Here is a 14,501-nt window from a genome sequence, read left to right on the forward strand (position 1 = left end):
CTGAATAGGTCCCTTTCGTCTCAGGTGCCTTTATGTTTAACTTCAACAACTTCTCCTCCAATTTGGTTACAGTTATTACAAAATCATTTAACTCCCTGTTAGTTTAGTAAATTTCTACCCTCCCCTTCCTTACAGAATTGGTTATGTATGAATGTAGATTCAAAATGCTCATTCAGTTTGTCAATTCTCTGAGGAGGATGATCAACAGTCGAATCATCAATATCAAGTGGAAAAATCGGATTCATCTTCTTCCTTCTACAGTTTACATAAGTAAAGAAGTCTGTTGTTTTTCTTTGCATCCTTTGCCAAAGATTTCTGGTAATCAGCCTTCGCTTGCCTAACCTCTTTTGTGACTTGATTAAAGACTTAATCAAGTCACAAAATTAAAGATTAAATTTTATATAATTATTGTATAGTATATATAAGCTTTAATTAAAGATTAAAGCTTATATATACTATACGTTTTTGTGTTGCCTTATAATTTCTATGCATCCAATGCGTTTTTACTTCTCTGCCATGTGTCTCATTAGTTCATCTGACATCCATTTGGCTCTAGACCTAAAACAGTATTTCTCAGTTGGAACAAAAAGCCCAATACCTTCCAAGATTACTTACTTGAATGCTCCCGATTTTTAATTTGCTGTTGGTAACACGATTTAAAAATCTCTGAGATCACTGTAGTCACCTTTAAGAAAGCAAAAACCTTTCCCTTTACCCATGATCATAGTTACATCTTTAATTAAATCTCACATTAGTACACTTTGATCACTGACACCTAGTGGTTCATTTTTCTGTAAATTCCTACTGCATAATTAATCACTGCTGATAATCAGATCAAGAGTGTTACTCCCTCTGGTTGTCTGTTTAACACTGCTGGAGAAAACAATGATCCAATAAATCCAGAAAAGCCTTGCTAGTGTGCGAGTAACCAACCCAGAAGTTCCAGTCAATATCTGGGAAGTGAAAATCTCCCATCATAAAAGACACTCTCTGATTTACTGGCCCACTCTATTTCTATGTATAATTGTCATTGTACTCATCACAGTCAATAGGCTTATTATTAGCCATATGGTGAAGGAAGCCTGAAGCTTATGCTGCATCACCCAAAAAAACAGATAAAAATTCCCGCATTACCCTGAGAGAGAGAGAGAAGGGAATCACCAAGAAAGAGAAGAATGATGATATCCAGCTCAGGACCCTAGGTTTGCCAAGCAAATACTCACTAGATGTGAGTCCATAACAAACTCCTCCCTTCATTTTTGCTTTCCCAGTGCTTATGTCATACCACATTGACTCACATCGCTTTGTCTATCTATATCAACTGGATGCACTTGCTTAGATTTTATGTGTTTCTTAACTAACAGCATAATCCTTCCTCCCTCCCTATGCTGTCTGTCCTTTCTTTGCACATTGTACTTCCCAAATTGACCAGAGAATACACAGAATGCACATAGTTAGTTGAAGTAACTTTCAAGATGACCCTAATAAATGTTTTTTTTTACCTTCAACTCTCAGGAGACCATATTCGCCATGCCATGTTTCATTTTTTCCCTTACAGAAATGGAAACGTCCAAGACGATAATGCACCGTCATTGGGGCCCCCTACTGTGCACAAGTGGTTCTAGTAACACAGAAAAAGATATCACGCACATCTTGATTGTCCTACAAGTCGTCCTGTCCTTAATCAAATTGAACACCTGTGGGATGTTTTGGAGTGGATGTGTATGAACTGAAATACACTGCCCTCCATAAAGTAGCTGAACACTGCCATGTTTTTTTTGTTATTTGTTGGCGCATCGGCTTCTGTGGCCATAATGCACCTCCCAAAGTTTTTGCACTACTCTGATCCAAGCCCGAGGCAGGATCCGAACCCACAACCTTTGGGTTGCCAGGCAGGTACTTTACCGACCCGGCTGGCACACTGCCATGTGAACATGCAAGTACATGTATTGTTTGTTTTTGTCAAATAATGTAATTTTTTTTTCCAGAGCTAAAGAATCTCACATTGCCAAAGGCCACAAACCAAATTTACCATATAAATCAGCACATAACAAACATAAAATAATTTAAATGGATAAATATTCCAATTCTAGGAGGCTGGGTTCTTGACTGAACCAGCTTATGAATTATATGGAAACTCAAATTTAATTTAATTTAATTTAATTTAAAGAAAAAGCAAAATGGGACCACAAGTCATGTTGCTAGCGGCCATATTCAATATGCTATTTATTTTTATGAATTCTGCATAATTAGAAAATGTTAGTTGTGTGAACATGCAAGTACATGTATTGTTTGTTTTTGTCAAATAATGTAATTTTTTTTCCAGAGATAAAGTATCTGTCACATTAACAAAGGCCATTAATGACCAATACCATGATGTTTGCAAAGCATTCAGCTGAACTGAAATACACTGCCCTCCATAAAGCAGCTGAACACTAGTGTTTTCATAGTCCATTGAACCTTCCCTGATAGTGATTCAGACCAGCACATAAGAAATATAAGTCGCACAAGTTTGTCATGGTATGTAGTCAAGCTGAGGAGATATTGTTGGATATCACATATGTGCAGTTGCTGATAGCCTGCATCAGGGTGACTGTTGATGATATGATGAGATGGAAGTGCAATGGTATCATGAACATCTAGAAATGCATAGAGATAACAGCTCACTATGTAACAAGATGTAGTGAGCTGTAACTTAGAAAAAGTAGTATAGACAATCTCATTGTACATCCCTGCAAAACATTAAAGGAATTTAAGGCCTCAACATTGATTGTCTATAAGAACACGCTAAGCAGAATTCCAGAGCCTGTTTACATGAGTGACAGCACATAAGAAATTCAACTGCAATCATGGCCTTGCATTGCATTATGTTATGAACACTGTAATTGTTAAATATAGCAGATTAAACCAGTTCTATGCAATCATGGACCTTGCCGAACTTAATTACTATCAGATGGACAGCTGTAGATGGCTGGCAAACAACTGCTGCTACAACATATTGTACCAACAATGAAGTTTGGAGGAGGTGGAGGTTATGGTGTTGTATTGTTTCACATGGTGTGGCCTAGTACCTTTGGCAGTTGTGTGAGGGACCATGAATGCTGTAACACTAACATTTTGGACAATTCCATGCTCCCTGCCATACTACCAGTGCTGTTTGAGAATGGTTCATGGACATGAATGTACAAAAGATGGAATGGCTGATATGGTCCTGATTATGATATGAATAGCTGACATGAGCCCTATGGGATGAAATGAAATGCAGGGTGAAGGCCAGGCCAAATGGCCAAAGACTGAACTACCACACTACTGAAGTGAGCTGCAGTGACATCAACGTGAAATTGATATGCTGGATGCCTTGAGGGTAGTGTATCTACAATATGATGCTAGGGGAAAAAAAAAATCAAAACAGCAAGAAAATTGATGACATGACTAACTCTAAAATTTCTGAGGGTAACAAAGGTAATCACAGTTCAAGACATGCCTGTATGGTTTTCTGTAAGGCAAAATAACACACACTCACAATAATGCATTTAATTGAAAGAAGCCATTACCATAAGACATTTTGAGACTAACTGATTGCTGGAGCATTAAAGTTGCTTTTCACTGGACAAAATATTAGGATTAAACAAATTGCTTTATTTTGGGGGATTACTGGAAGAGAAAGAAGAGCTAAATAAGAATGCATGCAGATGCATTCTTATTTAGCTTTTATTATAAATAAGAATTTGGAGAGGTAATTTTTTCCTCAATTACAGGGTACAGATATCTGAAACTTAGAATGTTGTGTAATGGTATTAACTATATGTAAATCTAACTGGAATGTACTGAAGAATTTATATCAGATTTTGAAAAATTTTAAGCTATCTTAACTAAATTAAAATATATTATGTAAACTATTTTTATCAGTCATTATGCCAATTCTTACCGAGTTTTTTACTTGGGTTGCACTGAATGCAAATGCTAAAATACCAGTTTGGCAGCTTTAATCTACTACTACTGTCAAAAATTTTAAAAAAATGTTAATATGTTAGAAGCTATTGGTGTATGTCAAATAGTCAATTTGTAGAGAATCTGATTTTGGACCTTGTAAGGCAGCTTCAAATTAGGAGGCAACCTAGTACCTTGCTGCACCAAGTGCTGGATACACCGTGGCATACTCTCCACATGGTGCTAGTGGGCATCTGCTTGGGTAACCCATGCCAACCACAATGTACATCCCATTTGCCAGGTATTCAAAGGCACTTACCCAGGCACTCAATAGCCCATCCCATGATGTTCCACATGTGGTCAATTAGGCTGAAATTTAGTTTGGTGATAGAAAACTTACCAGAATGCTCAATGAACTGGTATAACATTAGCCCTTTGGCATGGAGCAAAATACTGACGATGTCAAGATGGTCAACCAAATGGGTGCAAGTGGTCAGAAATGGTAGACCTGTACAAGTTTCCAATGATGTACTGATCAATAGTATCAAATGGCCTAGGATTTTGCATTTAGTGACAGTCATAAATAAAAATACAAACAGTAATAAATAAATGATAAAATAAAATACCTGTTTGACTCCCACCTTGTGTAAATGTCTATCCAGCTAATCTTTGAATTTTCCCCAAATGGTCAGCCTTGACCACCCATGGAGCTAACTTATTCCAAGATTAATAATTCGCTGTTTAAAACAAAGCTTTTTGCAATCCAGTGTAAACCTCTTCCTCCATTTAAACATGCTCTAGACAATTACATTGTCCTTCAATGAACCTTACAACATCCTTTGTGCAGCACAATCTGCCACACTCAACAGAACCTCAGTTTAAGTATGCCAGACCAGCACCCATCTGCCCATGTGATACAGTTAAAAACTATTCATCTGACTAGGGAACCCAACCCATTTTCAGTCATCCACTGCCATGGTGTCATCAACAATGAGCCATTGGTTGTGATGGCCCAACTGTGCTCAGGTCCAGTGCACAATCCATATTTAAATCTTAATTGTTAGATCATGCTTCTGCCACATTTTTCACAAATATCAGTCTAATGAATTGTAGGGCCAAGCTTTACTTGATCCTTTCTGTGCTGGCTTTTCTGATGACCTTTTTAAACTGGGATTGACTCAATCTGAATTGGGGAGGTGAGAGCCATTTTTTGGGCTTCTACTCACTATGACTGAATTAGACAACAGAGGTTGTCAAGGTTGCTTGACAAAAATATCTAATTTTTCTTCTGTTAGATCTGAAGAAAAAGATTCTAAAAGACAAGTGGTTTTCCCTCGAAGTGGATTAACAACCTGATGCCCCACATTTGTGCCATTACAGAGCAAACATGTTAAATAAAGATGGCACAACATATATTTAGCAGCAGGCAACACTGTTATGAAATCTGATAAAAAAGTGACTTTATTGCAAAAAAAAAAAAAAAAGCAGCAAAAATAAATGCAGGGGAAGTGTCATCACAGTACTGGTTCAAACCATTGCCCACTCAAACCAGTAAATGTTTAGACGTGCTTTAGGCCTCTGTTGCCATTATAAAGGTTGAGAAAAAAAAAAAAAAAAAAAGTGTGTGTATGTGCATATGTACATGTGTGTGCACACACACACACCATTTTGTATGAAGAAAAATATCTGAACTGTGCTTTGTGTTAGGCTGTAAATCATGTAAATGTAATGCTGAGAGCGAGAGAGAAAAGCCATTTTTTAAATGAAGAGGAAGCAATATTTGTGATGTGCTTATGCCAAGAGAGATTAAAAGTCAGGAGAATCCCTAATAAACATACATGATCTTGTCTAGAAATCTGAGTGTCACTGAAGATAAGAATAGGAACAAAAGAATCGTTTTTGTGAGATATAAGATGGGACTCTGTTCTAGGAAGGATTAAAATCAACAAGTTATCTCTGCCCTACTGGAGAATTACCTGCAGATCAGTATTTAGGGAATTGGTAGTGGATATTCGAGAGATTGAAGTTGTTTGTGCAGGCCAACGCTTCTCAAAATGGAAGATGGAATGCAATGTGGTATCATAAGAACTATGGACAGAATTTCCGATCAATGGAACGTCATTAACCCCTTTCCGGTACATTTTTTCTCGGAAAATGTGCCATAACGGATAGACTTTTTTTATTTTACAGATTAAAAGTATGCATCATGCAAATACTTATTGTATAGTTTTTTGTGTTATTTATTAATTTTTTGTAGAAAATACATGAGTAATTAACCCATTTGGGCTATCCCGAGTTATCTCGTGTACACCAAAAAGTGGGCAAATTATACAGATTTTTTAATAATTAGTGCTTGACCCAAAAGAAAGGCACAGAAAAAGTCTTCATTACTCATTATATAAATAAATTTAAAAAATCAAGTAGAACGCACAAGCTGTAACCTCCAGCCACAAGCAGTAATCGTGAACTAACTACATTCTGACACACGGCCGTCACAAGTGGACAGGCGAGGTAAGCGTCGCTTACAGGTGGCAGTTGAAGAGGGTGCCGAAATATTTTTCGATATTGTTTTTGTGAATTATTTTCATGGGTTCAGTATTCTGCATTTAGGATGGCAAATTATATTTTGCTTACTGGCAGCACAGGAACACATGCTACTGTTCTGACATTGCTGTACAATATAAATAAAACGAAAGCCAGCCAGGCGTAAGAAATTCCGGAGAAAACTCGGGATTTACCTGCCTAATGCAAAATTAGCCAGATAAATACCAGAGAAAATATGTTTCAGTCCTCAATTTCGAGGTATTATTGTTTGCTTTGGGTATTATTGTATCCCAAGATATTTCGTGCAGTTCCAAATAATATTTAAAACTAAAAACAAGATATCTCGGGATAATCCATGAAGGGGTTAATATACAAGAGGAAATAAGCGGAAGAACAAACTGAACCTTGGGGAACACATGGATTAGTGGAGAAATTAGAAGACAGAGAGCCATCTACCATCACCTGCAGTGAGCAGTCTGAGAGAAACTGGATGCCCAATTACAAAAAACATTTGGAAAACCATAAGATGGAAGCCTATTTAGAAAACCTTTATGCCAAACATGATCAAAAGCCTTTGAAATGTCAAGAGCACCTGCTTGAGTTTCACCAAACGTTTCCACTGAATTTGTCCATAGATAGACAACATAAGCCAAAATATCACCAGTGGATTGACAGTGGCAGAATCCATACTGGCAATTGTTGATCAGATGGAAAGTTACTAGTTAGTTTAAGAGTTAGTGGTTAATTGATTTCTCCATTACTTTAGAAAGAGCAGAAGTGCAATGGGATGATAATTGGATGGGATTTGTCACCCTTTTTAGGAACTGGCTGGATATGAGCAAATTTTCAAGCAGAAGGGAAAACACTGTGGAATAAGAAAGCATAAAAATGCGACACAGAACAGGAGTAAGCTCAGGGGCACATTTTGGGAGGAAGGGGAAAAATACCATCAGGACTTGAGCTTTTTTGGCATTATGGATTAACGGTATCACACTTAATAAATACTGTATACTATACACATACAACTAAAAAGGAACCCACTGACGGGAGACATAATGACTCATATCATATCCTTGATGTAACATAAATTGCAACTTAATGCCCACTAAAGGTAAAGGCTACTTTACTGAGCAAAGATACACAGCCGGGTCATTTCCACAAAAGAGTAAAAATTTGAGTGAATTTTGGAGACATTGTCGAAGTGCACCTTATTGGTCAATTAAAAGTGTCAACAGATAACTAATGCACATTTTTTCTAAAAACCTTTTAAGAATTTAAATACATAAAAAATATTTAAAAAAATGTATACGTAGGGAATAGCACAAAAAAGTCGAAATGTTTGGAATTAATTACGATTATTTGTACCCGAACCGAGCCAGAACATTTTGTTACCCAGCCGGAGCATCCTTTGTTACATGGCCGAAGCCTAGGCCCGTACAGACCTCTAATTGCTGTATTTCAAAAGCGTGGTGTGGGGTGTTTGAGTAGGCAAAAGGAAGAGGATAGATGGAAAATTCCCACCCCCTTGTATTTCATTAATAGTTTGGGAATTTGAAAATTTAGAGATTTAGAAAAGCTTAAAGATTTTTTTTGGAGAGGATACGAAAGTTTCCACTCAGAAATCTGGGTGCGTGACTACCTGTCCCCGTTAGTAGAGATCCTGGATGTGGGGGGGGGGATGTTGTTATGTTTTGTTATTAGATTTGAACTTGTAGGATATTTGTTTTAGATCCTACTCAGAAATTATTATTGGTCTATGTATGTTTATTGATCTGGTTGTAGATCTTATTGCTAGAGTCTCACTGGTTTCTAACTTAAATTTTGTGTCTTGTTTGTCTACACTGCTGTTCAAAGAAAGTGTATCACCTAGGAATTTCACATTTCTAACCCTTTTTTGCAATGGTATGTTACATTAATGACTAGCATCACAAATAGAAATATAAACAAAAGATATTTATTAATATTTAAGGCAAAGCTAATTAATATTTAACAGGTGCTCTCAAAATATTGGTAAACACGAGAATTGTGGCTGAAATGTTATCAGAAGCCCTCAGTTTGCTTAAGTTTATCATTTTAAACGGAAAACAAAATGAAAAGTTCACCAAGTGCAAACTAATATTTAGTTGAACTGCCTCTCCCTGATGACAGCAGCACACTGTCGATATCAATTTCTGAAGATAATCAACTGATAGTTCGTGGTTCCAAACATGAGTTAAGGCTTCCTGAAGTACACGAAGGGTCTTTGGTTTCTTTTTGGCAACTGCAGATTCCACATGACGCCAAAAGTTCTCTATAGGCGAACCTCTAATGCAGAAATGAAGCTAAAGTAACTACAGAAGTGCCTACTTACACTTTTCATCCGATGACAAGGAGCAGTCGTCCTGAAAGATGCAGTTACTTGTCAGGTTGAAATAGTCTCTAATAGTTGGCAGCAATTTGCCTTCCAATATAGCCAGGTATCCATTGGCATTTATGGAACCTTTTATAAACTGCAGGTGACCTACTCCGCAATACGAAATGTACCCCCATATCATTTGGCTGGTAGGGAATTTCACTGTAGAACCATAGTCTGGATGGTATTCTTCACGTCTACAGCGAATCATTTGTCTCCCATCATGCAGGTTGAATTTCTTCTCATGCGAGAAAATAACTGACTTCCACTGCTTGGGGGTCCATTTGACATGCTCCTCACACCAAATTAATCGGGTCTTTTTCATTTTTTGTGTGAGGAGGGGCTTTTTCTTAGGACAACGGACTCCAAGTCCATTTTTGAAGAGGGCTCTTTTGACTGTTACTGCACTTGCTACCACTCCTGTATGCTCTTCCCATTCTCTTTTCAGCTCAGACAAAGAAGCTTTACAGTTTTTAAAGCATAAGTGCTACAAAATGCAGTTCTGTTTTGGCATAGAGACTCGTTTGCATACAGTTCATTTTTTCCTATCAGCAGAACCAGTATTCTTAAGTTTGGAAAGAAATCTAGTCACTGTCGACTGATTACAAGACACTCTAAGCAATATGATGGGAAGAACATCCTTCTTCACGTAAAGCAACAATAGCACTCTTTCTTCGTGGCGTCAACTGCACATAACTCGCCAGCCTGACAAGCAAGGAATGACTGCAACTCTTGCAGAGCATGCTTATATAGATGAAAGTAACAGCTGATGCAATATTACATCATTACCTATGTGTGTCAATCTTATCTGATGCAATCTGTAAGAAATATTGCCATATACTTACGTTATTCAGATGACAATTATACAATTTTAAGGGGTGATGCACTTTCTTTGAATACCAATGTAATATTATGGTGTTTTCAAAGGATGTGTAATGTCCTGTGTCTAAGTGGTGAGCTTCCAGTTCAGAACTTATTTTTTCTGTCCAGTCTATTTTTCTTTATTATTTGAGGCTTCTTTTAAATTGCTTTTGGATTCTCGTATGTAACGATGTTCTTGTGCTGCCTATATATATATATATATATATGCAATCGCAGTCTGATGTGCAAGGAATTGCATAAGCTATGTTTGTTTGTTGTTTAAAATCTATTGTGTTTTTTATTTTGTTGAATTTTTAAGGTATGCCCATAGTTTCTTGGAGCTGCTGAAAGCCAAGTTTACTCTGGAATCTTTGAAGATTTTTTTCAGAGGTTGTTACTACGTTACAAAATATGGGAGGCCAATCCATTGTTTTTTTTCCCCATCACTTCTTGTTTTGGTTTTTCTTTGTTTCTTTCGGAAGTATTTAAGGCACTGTTTATGAGCCATTTCGGGTAACTGTGGTTGGAGACTCTGTTAAGTGATTTGATTTCCCGTTTGCAACCATCCTATATAGATAAATACCTGAAAGCATTGTTGAACTGGGCCATTAAAATGGTTTTTTGTGAGAAAGGGGGTCTTGTAGCAGTCAAAATGCAAATAATTTCTCTTATTTGTAGGTTTGTGATATATTTTGGTGGCATCTCTTGTTACTGTTAGCTTTAGGAAGTTTATGCTGCTGTTTTCTTCATTTTCTATTGTGAATTGTAGATAATTTGGGCAGATGGGCTAAGAAGTGGCAACTGAAGTTTAACCTTGACAAATGCAAAGTACTGCATATGGGTAGAAGTAACCCGAGAGAAAAGTACCAACTGTGTGGTATTACACTTAAGGTGGTAGAAAATGAAAAAGACCTGGGAGTAATTGTGCAGTCAGATATGAAGTTTTCTGAGCAATGCAGACAGGCTGCCAGGGCAGGTCATGGGGTTTTGTCAATGATATATAGAAATTTTGCTAGCAGGGAAAAGGAGGTGATTGTCCCTCTGTATAAGGCAATGGTCATGCCACGCCTTGAGTACTGCATACAGGTCTGGAGGCCTCATTTTAGGAAGGATGTAGATTTGCTTGAGCGTGTACAGAGAAGGGCAACAAGATTGGTGAGGGGAATGAAGGGAATCCTCTTACCAAGAGAGGCTAAAGTTCTGCAAATAGCAGTGGTTGGAGACTAGGACCTGCGCGGTGATCTGATTGAGGTGTATAAGGCCTTGAATGGGTTGAGCATGCTGAATTCTGATGGGATCCTTCCACTTGTTCAGATTACGAACCTAAGGGGGCATAAATTCAAATTAAGAAAAGACAGATGTAGAATAGATGTGCGGAAATTTGCCTTTAGCCAGCGGGTGGTTAATTGCTGGAAGAAACTTCCATCTGTCGTTGTGGAAGTTGATAGGTTGAATAAATTTAAGGAGGAACTGGACAGGCATTTGGAGGGAATGGCGTGATTTTTTTTTTTTTTGGCTGATGCTGCATAAGCTCATACACTTGCTTTCTTACATCACATGCCACTACTACTTTCATCTACATTATTCAACTCATGACAGATTGAATTTATGGCATCTAGTTTACCTATAAGTAGACAATCATCTATGTACCTTCCATAAAATTTAAGGGATGGGGAAGAGTGCTTGGAAATGATGTGGTTTTCTATTTCGAGATGGTAAAATTCAGAGAGAATTCATCTCCCTTTATACTTCTAATTATTTTGCCATGCAAGAATTTAGGACAAAAGCTTGTTTTTATTCCTTCGTCCTCTTACTAGGTTTATTTTAAAACTATTCTAATTACATCTTACGCGGATGCAGTCATTCCTGAAAAAATCTCAGGTAAGAAAATTTCTGACTCAAAATATAATATTTCTAAAATTTTAATATCCCTATTAATATTTCTGAATATTTCTATACATTTTATTTATCACTTTATTTGGTTTAAAATTCACACCATTTATTTTAAATTCAAAATGAGAACACAGATCCTCTACAAGAGAAAATCAAAATCACAATAAGTTAGCATTTGTCCATCTACATACTTACTACATACCATCACTGATGTTGATATCATTGTATCTCAGGTCTCCACAGCTGAAGAATTATGCTTCATGCAGATACCATGAGTTTGATGTTGCAGTATAATATCACAATTCTTTGCAGCTGAAGCATTATATTCCATGAATACTGACAAACAGACACCACGAGCCTGAACTCCTATTGTAGAAATGGTGCAATCAGCTATTTAGGTCAATGAGAACAGTATAATTGCACAGTGAGCCACTGAAGTTATATCTGTATACTTAATCCAATGAGCCAGGTATGAGAATTCGTAGTGTTCACAGAACAGACTTCCACTTATAATCAGAACAGTACCACTCATCCTGTGTTCACTATAATAATATTTCGTCTTTCAGTATCTGGCTCATGCTCCTCCAACTGTAACAAAATTCTCCTTCCAAATAGTTGGACCGTTGAAGTGCATAAAAATCTTCTTTTGTACTACCTAACTGTTGTTCACATCCAGGAGAAAAGAAATGGAGATTAAGAGCTTCTTCATTTAATTTTCCCCTCAGGTCACAATACTCAACACATTCATAGAAAGAATGGTTCTAATCTTCTGGGAATCCACACGTACATAGAGTACACTCAGTGATTCTAAATTCCCTTAACTCTGCAAAAAATGAACAGTGTCAAAAGATAAGTTGTATGGAGATTGGAATTAAACCAGGTTGCTACTAAAATGTACTGGGAATGGTAGATGATTTACCAAGATCATCAATACAGGTAACCCTCGTGTAACACGGCAGTTAGGTGCCTATAAAATCTCGTTTAGTGCGAAACCAATGTTATAAGGGACTAAGAACCAGTACAAAAACAGGGGTTACGTTCCAAGAGCTAACAAAAATACACCATTTGTTAAGAAAACTTGACAAAATGCACCATTCTAGATTTCATGTATCTTTTGCTCTCTTTAAAAAATCATTAATCTGGGTTTTGCTTTTGCTTGATAGATATTTGTAATTTAATCATATAGAACTCAGCATTTTTGAAGCTCCCTTTTGAACTTTGGGCTCCTTTCAGTCGAAGAATCTGAATTCAAAAATTAAGATTCTAATTGCTTGGCTAACTTTGTGCCTTTCCGTATACTTTTTAGTGTAAAATTTGGAAGAATTTTCATTTGTGTTATCATCCTCTGAATTGATTTGATTTTCCTCTGATACCATTTCCACCAAATCTGCTTCGCCAGCCTCTTTTTCTATCAGTAATTCTTGAATGTCTTCATTAATCATATCTTTTTTTTTTAGGAGCATCAGCACGTAAAGCTATGTTGCTCTCTGTGTTCAAATTGCGTGTGTTCTGAGGTTGATTTTCTATTTTTCTGGACCAAAAACTTGAGTTTCTGGGAGAAAAAACCATGCTACTCGCCTGAGACCGAACAACTCTGCCATGTTGTGAAAAAGACCCATAAAAATTCCTCCCATTATCGACAAGATTTGAACTTAGTTTTTTTCTACCAACTGTGGTACCCACGGGGGCTTCGCCAGTCATATCATCAAAACCTTCCCCTCCTACTGACTTAGCAAGTTCTACTATCACACAAATTCTATTTTCTGTCAGTTCAACCATATTTCCTGAATGAACTGACTCTGGCCATACATTTTTCCAACACGCATTTAATGTTGACGGTTTTACTTCTTTGAGTGATAAAGTTATGATTCTTATATAGTACACAATTGAAAAATGTTTCCATGCCTATATCACTTCAATTTTCCATCATTCAATTCGGAATCAATTTTTTCCAAAGTCCATTGTTAACGATTTTCTGATGTAATAAGTTTCAAAGGTAGATATAATGCCTTGATCTAATTAAATTAGTTGTACTAGGTGGTAGGAATATTACTTCAACGTCTAGATGACTTAAATCTTTTGGATGGCCTGGAACGTTATCCAATAGTAAAAAAACTTTGAAATCTAGATTTTTTCCACAAGTTCAACAAGCACAGAACCTAACATGTGGATTTCCCAACAAAGTAAAATACAGGGATTTCCCAATAAATTCTTTTTTTTTTTTTTTTTTTTTTGCATAGTGATTAGCGAACCAAACGTGGGGTTTCACAAAAAACCATTAGCAAGTAGAGGCATATGATGCAAGAAAGCAAGCTTATTCACCATCAGGCAAAAAAAAAAAAAAAAAAAAACAAAAAAAAAAACACAACCACTACTCCCATTTCACCCCTCCGTTCGTTCGAAATACCTGTCCAGCTGGGCCTTAAATTTCTTTAGGCTATCAACTTCAACAACAAGTGATGGAAGTCTATTCCACAAACCAACTGCCCGCTGGCTAAAGGCAAATTTCCGCACATCTATCCGACATCTGTCTTTCCTCAATTTGAATTTATGCCCTCTCAGGTGATTATTCTGAGCAAGAGAAAGAATCCCATCGGCATTGAGCATGCTCAAGCCATTCAAAGCCTTATACACCTCTATCAGATCACCTCGCCGATGCCTAGTCTCCAGACTCTGTAATTTGCAAAACTTAAGCCTTTCTTCGTAAGAGCAACCCTTTGTTCCATTCACTAATCTTGTTGCCCTTCTCTGTACTAGTTCCAGCAGCTCTACATCCTTCTTGAAATGAGGCCTCCAGACCTGTATACAGTACTCAAGGTGTGGCCTGACCAATGCCTTATACAAGGGAATAATCACCTCTTTATCCCTGCTGGAAAAATTC

This window comes from Mastigoproctus giganteus, chromosome 3 (genome assembly GCF_048544385.1).
Source record: "Mastigoproctus giganteus isolate SK-2022 chromosome 3, ASM4854438v1, whole genome shotgun sequence".
Classification (NCBI taxonomy): domain Eukaryota; kingdom Metazoa; phylum Arthropoda; class Arachnida; order Uropygi; family Thelyphonidae; genus Mastigoproctus; species Mastigoproctus giganteus.